At 37.1% G+C, this 8,801-nt stretch overlaps 1 long non-coding RNA gene across 1 annotated transcript in view; it reads right to left on the reverse strand.

Moving 5' to 3' along the window:
• Window positions 1–394: 394 nt before the first annotated feature.
• LOC112991140 (uncharacterized) overlaps window positions 395–8,801 on the reverse strand; it is a 33,221-nt gene continuing 24,814 nt past the window's right edge. The window contains exons 6-8 of the long non-coding RNA XR_010390801.1: window positions 7,764–7,839; window positions 4,791–4,857; window positions 395–3,654 (exon numbers count right to left, since the gene is read on the reverse strand). This is a non-coding gene — a long non-coding RNA (uncharacterized LOC112991140). The remainder of the gene's footprint in view (window positions 3,655–4,790; window positions 4,858–7,763; window positions 7,840–8,801) is intronic.

Below are 8,801 nucleotides of genomic sequence, written 5' to 3' on the forward strand. Positions count from 1 at the left end.
CGTTTACATCAAATCGTTTTGAACTCATGAGAGCTCCTCAGTGCATGAAAGGACAGTGTTTTAAAGCTCAAAACAACACATTCATTCTAAAAATGTGTTTCAAAAGAAGGCAAATTAGTATTAGCAATAGGATTCAGGCCTCCAAAATATATAAAAATACATCAAGGCCACATGAACACGATCAGAAGACTGTTAACAGTGTCAGAGAAATATGCTTTAAACAGCATACAGTTAAATTGTGGAGCTTCGTGCCAGATGTTATGAAACCACAAATAGTTGAGGAAAAAATTTCAGTATAGGCATAAGGGAAAGGTCCGTTAGTGGCTGTCACCCCTCTGGTTGTGTTGCAACCTCTGTTTCATGTTGGCGAGCTCCCTCTTGCTGTAGCTGAGGCAAATCCAAAGAGCTCTCCTTGGGTGTCCCATAATTTTATTTGTGCAGTAGCCCACCTGAGAGCACCCTCATCCACATGCTGATCCCTCAAACACATTTTTCAGTTTGTTAAATGTATGATAAAGCATAAACAGTCCAATCCAGAACACCCAAGCAACACGAGACTCCTTTTTTAGCACCTTGTTTCATGTTCTCATAGACAATGCCACATCTGTACTACATCAGTCTAAATATCCATGGCTACGTTTTCTGCAAGTGTTCTTCAGCATCAAAGATTTCAATGCGCAAAACAAACCCTTATGCCACTAAGGGCATGGCTGATAAACACGATGGTCCAGATGCAGCTTTGACCGGGGAAGTCCTTTCGCTGAATGCTGGAGAAGTATGGGAATGCTGGGGAGGGTCGTTAGTGGAAAGTGCCTGCTTCCCGTGCGCTTCCGTGGGCACCTGCTCCCGATCACTGTAAAGGATCGGTGTGGAGCTGGAAGCCTTTTCTCTCTCTCGATCTGTGGCAGTTCTTGCACAAGCACTGTCAGATGCTTTACTTATAGTTGCCATACTGCATACATTGCATAGTAGCCCTTTTGCGAGCCTGGTCTATGCCCAAATGTGGATAAATTGCCTTTATGTGCAGTTACTAGTGCCATTTTTGTTCCTTCTGAGAAGGAGCCCAGAAGCGATTTAAGGGACCAAAAATCTGCCCCTGAACCTACAAACTGAATACATTGTGATATCTGACACAACTGTTATGATGGATTTTTCATTAGTGGGTGGCATTAAAGTAATTTAAAACTATCAGAAAATGAGGCATGCTTTAAAGGATTTTAAATAAAGCTATAAAAAAACCCAGCATCAACTAAAACCTCTGTAACAGCTCATTAGGTTGGGGAGGGATGAGGTGCACAAGGAACTGCGAATACCAGGTACCAACCCAGACAACTTCTGTGTGATTGCAGAATTCAGCGCATCGCTGGCTAATGCCAGTTGGTTCCTGGAAAATGTCTTCATTATTGGTGATTATTGCCAACTGAGTGGTCTTTTTGTCCCAGTAAATAGGAACGATGTAATGGGAAGAGACTGGCCATTATGAAGAGTTATTAAGCTTTCAAGTCAGAACCACAGAGCTGAAAAACAAAGTCATCAACCCAAAGCTCTTTATTTCTCTTCTTGCTCAAGGAAGTCCTGAGGATCACTACATTTCTGTGTGCCTCTGCAGCTAAGGCTCCAGAGATCTAAATGTGTTCTACGTATATTCTAGCTAGTGACTTACCAACAAGGTCTCTGTCACACATAACCACTTATGTTGGAAGATGCATTTCTTTCCATTAGCGGAAGAGCTTGCACTGTCTCTTACAGAAGTGTTTCCTGTGATACCAGTAAGAGTGAACAGCAGGGCATTAATTTTATTGAACAAGTGCTTTTGTGCTATTGTTTCCTGCTTTCCCAAGTCATATTCACACCTGACAATTCCTTTAACCTTAAATAACATGTCGATACAATTTATCTTCCATGGTGCCTTAAAAGTTCTTTATTACATAATTAATTTCTGCATAAGCTAGTGTTTGAAATAGAGGGGAAAGTTTTAGCTAAAATTATTGAATTCTCATTTTATACTATGTTTGGCTTCAGACAGGAAGACAAACTGCTAGGAAGAATGGAGACTGTAGAAAGTGATAAATACTTTGAGTAGGAATCATAATCTTAACAGACTGGAGCAAAACTAACAAATATAAACTCTTGCAAGTATTTCCAGACACAGTAATGGCTGAGCTAATTGTTGGAGGCCTTTAGAGTCCATGTAGATGGCTCCTATGTTTTTAGTATGACAAGTACACGTTCATTGCTGATCTGATTTCCAACTGCCTTGTCATATTAGCACTCCAGTCTGAGATAATGATAGCTTTCTAATTTATATTTTATTTACTTACTTCCTTTGTGCAGTGTTGGCTGTTCAAATCCTGTCGTATCATATGGAAGCGGCAATGCAAGAAAGCAAGACAGGGAATTGTAAGTGGAGCTTCTGATGCCGTTCCATTAGGTAACAAACTTTCACTTGTGTTTTTTTGAATAAAGCTTTGAAAGAATTTAACTTACTATGCTTTTCAATATATAGACCGTGGCTGAATAACTGAGGTTTGAGTAAAAGTATTTGCTAATCAGTGGCAGCTCATATTCTCAGCATATGTAAATATAAGAGCAGTCATGAATCAGTGGTGTTAAATATCCTCTCTAACAATTATACAACATAGCCAGCACAATATATCCATTTCTCCTTCACTTTTCAGAAGTCTTAAGGACTTCTGCACAGCAAATAACAAAGACCAGTTTATCACAACAAAATGTGTCAGAAAACATACATGGTTATATATGGTTAAATAATTTCCTAATAACCAAAATGTTTACTTACAGAAAATATTTAAAGAACTCCATGATTTTTGAAAATCACCTGGTTATAGCATAAATTTGAGTAAGTTCAATTTCTGTTGCTCTTTACAAACGTGCTTTCCTAACAGGTAGGTATATATGTCATAGTGGATCATAAAATTGCTCCCAAACTAATGTGATTTCATCTGGAGAAGAACATCCGCAACCCAAGTCTGTGCCAAAGTATCTTGTTTTAGTAAAACCTGAACAGATTTTTTAAAATGAAGGAAAATTGAATGGAATTAAGGATGGAGAAATTATGAAGAAAGGAGTTTTAATAGATCTTTTATCCACCATATGTGCAGTTACTTGTAAGTACTGAGATATTACTTGTAAGTAAGGATATATATTTTTGCACATTTACTACCAAACAATCCTTTGGTAGTCTTCCTGAGCAGATAGGGTCCCACTCAAAAATAATATTAATGCACCTCCTGTCTGCTGGTAGGTACCATTCCTTGTGTGTTCTCAATAAAAAAGGCAAACAGTCCAAAAAGAAAAAAAAAGGTACACTGTTACACGAGATTTGAGTTCTGTATCCAGAAGAACAGATACAGGACACACAGAAACGTGGATGTTTGCTTACCATTCATTGAATACACAGATAATGTTCATTCACCTCAGAGAAAAACCCATGCATTCTGTCCATTTTTTCTGAATACTAACATTAAATAGGCATGACTGGTTTCATAAATATAAATGGAAACAGTAGTTTCACTCAGCTGAAAGTCGTCAGAAACAGCATGTTCTGGTTGACATCTAGAGGCTCATTCTGTATTATTGTAGCACTTTATCAAATATAAAGATTTGATGATTCCATTACTGCATGATAATTTCCTAAACAGTAAACATAAATACAACACTGTAACACTTAACTTCGTGGTTGTGCTATTTATATGGCAAGATTTGTTCAAATCTCTAGGTAAACATTTACTAAAATGAAGCATAAAAAAATGGTAACCTGCATTGTAAGTATCAGTTTAAAGTTTCCATTTTGAACAGAAATATGCATTGTAACAACAAATATTTGTTTGCTGTTAGCTGTTACACAATCTTTCATACATAAATAATAGTCACAGCAATTCTAATGCTAATCTGAGCTGGGTACATGGACCAATAGCTCAATAACCAATCTTTCCTCTCATATTTAACTGCATTAATATTACAAAGTCTCCAGCTCCTAACATCTGACTATTGGCAGGGGAACAGATGGCAAATTTTATCCACTCTACCTCATTACACAGAGTGTATGCCTATTAGCAGTTGGGAAATCAGCCAAATAATGTAGCATCATCTCTCCTCATCACAAAGCCCACAGAGATAAGGCGACTTTGCAGTGAGTTCGATCAGGTTGCCAAGGGCCTTGTCCAGACAAGTTTTGAAAATCTCCAAAGCTGGATACTGCACAGCCTCTCTGAGCAACCTGTTCCTTAGCCGCTCTCACTGGGACATTTTTTTCGTCAGAACTGTTTGGAATTTCCCTTATTGCAGCTTGTGATTGTTACAGTCTCAGAAGCACTGACTACATATTTAAGACATATTTTTGCACTTAGCAGATGCAAGACATCCATACTGATAATTTTGCCATCCTGATCTTTCTAAAATAATTCAGTGTTCTGTGGAAATCATGATATATGATATTGGTTTTGGTTTTGGTTTAGATTTTGAATATTTAATTTTTGTATTTTATTTTTCACTGTTTTTAAGCTTGTTTCTAAACAGTGCACTGGAAATTTCATTAGTATTGAATGCATTGCAGAAAATAAAAACGAGATGTCTCAACTATTTAATTGAATACTAAAATAAGACGTCTGAGTGTTTATAGGAACTAGAAAACTGCTAACTAATTAATTTCTTAAGATCATTATTAGGAATTTCTGCAGCGCTGTTATTTCAAATACATTAGCAATAAGCAGAACCAACAGATTACAATATATTAAGATGGCTGAAAAAATAAGAAGATTACAACTTACGGCACTCTGGTTTCCCTCTTCCCCCTTACAAGCCAGAGGCTCTTGGAGAGCCTTGGAGAACTCCCATCTGCAAAAAGCAATGGTACCATTTCAGTGTGCATCCTTTTCCCTCTCTGCAGTGGAGCAATAAGTATAACAGATATTTCAAGGCACACCTTTGTAGGAACTAAGTGATAAGCAAATGGAAGTGTTTCAGTATATGAAGGCAGTGTTAACTTCAGCAACTAACAGCAAGGCATAGTCATTTTATGAAGGGACAAAGTTGATCTTTATTTGTAAATAAAACTTTAAGAATCTAGAGAAACCCTAGTTTTATTTCTAAGGATAATTTTAAACCAGATACGTTGTCCAAATTCTAACATGATGGTTACATTTCTCCCTCATAAAATCCCACCTCTGTTCCTAAATAAATAATTAGATGTGCATCCTTTCCCATTATCCTTCAAGACAAACACTGGATCAAATGATCTTCACTGGCTACTGTGAGGATTTCAGGGAAATCTGGGTAAAAAATGGCATCCCCACCAACTGTTCCTTGTTCAAAGCCTAGAACCAAAGCTCTTCATAGCTTTCGTATGATTACAAGAGAAGAAATACAGCATGGTGCAGACACTGCACGGTAAGAAATAAAGCTGTATCCGCAAATGAGGATAGCTCCACAGACACTCTCAGTATGACAGGTGGTTTTCGAGGGACTTCGAAGAATCTTCTGTCAGATGAGCTCTAGTTTTCTTTATCTACTACACCTTGTCTGTTTCCAACAGATTTATTCATTAGAATCTGCATTTCTGCAGGAAATTTCTAAGCCAAGAGGCTAAGTAAGTCTATCTGATCAGTATTGATCACATATATGTCATGCCAACTGAGATTTAAAGTATAAATTGCTTTGATATCTTTTATCCTGAGCAAGGGAATCTTCAAAAACAGCCAACTTGTATCATAAGAAAAATCTGACTTAATTTTTCATGAGGATTTTATTTGATGGTGTTTCTGAGAATCATAGCTTTTTTTCTTCAGTGATGTGCTGTGAAGATGAAAAAGCCACTAGCTATGTAAGAAAATTGCTTGAAATAAAAATGAACTTGTTTTAATGAATATGTTGCCTTTGAGTGGGGAAGGAAGCAATACTAGTCTAGTCTGGACCAAACAAATTTGCTTTTGAATGATAAATATAATTTTATTCACTCGATCAGAGTTTATTCATTATAAAAGTAAGGTATGAGTTACAACAGGAATTTTTTATGGCTTCCTTTCATATGTGAGTGTGCAGAAACATTGGCACTGGACTTTATGGCATTACAGTTTCTTGTCAAAGAGAGAAGGCTTTCAGGCAGGGAAAGCCTGAGAAACATCCCATTATAATCAATAATCAGAAGAGAATGACCAAAGTCAGACTTCTCAATCCAGCAGTCTTATTTTCTTAAGTACGTAACAGCTCACGTTCAAGAGGACAGGCTGAACCACAATTACAGTTTAACAGAGAGCTCTCAACTACCCAGTGTGTCTGTCTACGGCAAGACAGGGTTTGAAGAAGCGCTCATCAGAGTGGCAGAATAGGGAGAAGCACTGCAGTACGTGGGGCACCTCCCTTCAACATGCATAAGGGAGTGCTGTAATACAGCTAGTTCCTAAAAACACAGACCCTACACCTGACTGGCACTCCACAGATCTGGCATGCAATTAATGGGTATTTGTCCTAGAAAACACAGTCCAATTGCAAAGCCATGGATGTAAAGAGCTTAGGGTAATGGCTGCTCTCTCCTTCAAGAGAAATGAAGTTCATTATATTCAAGGTACCTCAGTCCATTATTTCAGGTCTTGGGCATAAATTATAGCAAGCATTTATATACTGGCCTATTCAGGACGATGGCTTGCCCTCTTCTGCAAAATTTGGCTGGGCTGCTGCAATATCCCAAAACATTAAAATGGTGTCTCAAGTTCTCCTAAAATTTTGCCAATCTGAAATTGCGTTAAGGTCATTAATTTTATTTGTATTTGAAACCTAACTTGGTTGGTGCTTAAAGAAATTTGTTTTGCTAATCAGATCTTTCATGAGGGAATGAAGGAATCAATTGCAGAGCATGCTTTATAGAAAAAAGTAGCTAAGAGTTTTTGTTGCTTTTGTGTTTAATTTTATTGCTGACAGGCAATAAAAGGCAAAGAATTAGAAGACATCAGGAGAGAAGGAAGCATAATAAAGGACAAATTTCTAACAGTCCCACATGAATGCTGTCCAAAGGGAAACCTGAAATGGAACAGTTAGAAATACACACCAAAAAAATACTTTGACAAAATGTGACTGGTATAGCAACATATTTTAAGCACATGTGAATATCTGTTGATCCAAAGCCAAGCCATTACACTTGCTAAAAATTTAAGTCATTTGCACGTTCACTTGGATGCTGGAACAGCTCTCTAATGAAAAATACTAAATCATAAGTGACAGCATTGTTCAAGATAAATTTTCTGAGTGGCAAGTGTGTGTGCTTTTCTGGAAAAGTACTGGCTGATTTTGAAAAAAATGAGATCCTGAAAGGTAGCACTATCAGTAATTTATTATAAGCCATAGTGTGATTTGGAAATGACTAAGAGAAGAGCAGTAGGATGTTGCACAATTGTAACATCCATTGTTACTGACAGAGTTAGTGCATTCCCAGATGGAGGTCAGTCTTTAAATAATACAGCAGAGGAAGGAAAAATTCCAAATGTCCCACTTACTATGAACTCATAAAACCAAAAGTAAGAGTTTCTTACTTTTGAGTAAGAGTTTCACAGAATCACCGTTACTGCAGACATTGCTGAACTAGACAGTATTGCTTTTGTTTGAAATAAAATTAACTCAGGAACAGGAAATACAAAATGTTTCACGTAACCTAGTTTGGACAGTATCTATTTATAAGACACACACACACACACACACACACCCCAATTTTCAAAATCTTATTTGATGTTGGAAACATTAACATGAGTTACCTTATTTGCTGATGCAGAGAAACAATCATCCAGGAGATCATCTAGCAATGCCACCACTTAAGTCACAGGAAAGACTCTGTAAAAAAGATCTATGAATCAGGATGGGCTAACTACTCCCAGAATAAATCTTGCACAGCAGATATTATTCCAAAGAGATATTGTTTTCAGGTGTTTCTTCTTGGCAATATTTAACTCTCATGGCAACGCACATGCATTACATAAACAAAGTGTGTGTGATTCTTTTGTCTCTTCTGGCAGTTTAAAACAGGAATAACTTTTTTAGAATCGATGTAGCTACAACGTACAGAGTCAACACATGTTAAGAATTATTCCCAGGGTCCCCTGAGTCACAGTATTCTTCTTAGCAATTTATGGTTCAGACCTCTTGATGTTTGCCAAAAAGTGTAGGACCAAAACTGCACTGATTATGGTTAGTGTCTCAGGATAAAATAAGGCCAGTGTATAACTTTTATTCGTTTCATGTTATACAGTAAAACCCTTTCTTGTATGCTCCTGAGTTTGAAGCAGCATTTGCAGGACTTCTGAAAAGGCCTTCAGGACTTTAATGTGTGTCAACACATGAAAATGTCTATAATATAATGTCTGAAGAGCTAATCAGAAATACCTTTTATATAAAATAGGGAATCTTCATATCCAGACAGCCTGTACTTGTTAGCTGTGGTAGCAGTATTACAAGAGGTACCACAAGTACATTTGGGAAATACCTAAAAGACCAGTTCAAGGGATCTCAGTTTTTCATAAACTGTATCACAGTCCAAAGTGATTGCTTTGTGGGGCTCTGTTCCTTTCACTGAAAATCCCATTTTCATCTTTTGGCATTTACTTTCTGTGCCTATATGACTATCTGTAATGTATAAAAATGTCAGGTTTTTTAAGATGGGACTTTCATATACTTATTATTAAATTTATCAAATAGCAATCTATGTGCAATACACCATTATCATGAGTAGTAGGCACCTAGATATAAGCACGTGCTATTAACTTAACCAAAAATGAGTAGTCCCACAAGGCCCTAAC

The sequence above is a fragment of the Dromaius novaehollandiae genome, chromosome 10, assembly GCF_036370855.1.
Source record: "Dromaius novaehollandiae isolate bDroNov1 chromosome 10, bDroNov1.hap1, whole genome shotgun sequence".
NCBI lineage: Eukaryota > Metazoa > Chordata > Aves > Casuariiformes > Dromaiidae > Dromaius > Dromaius novaehollandiae.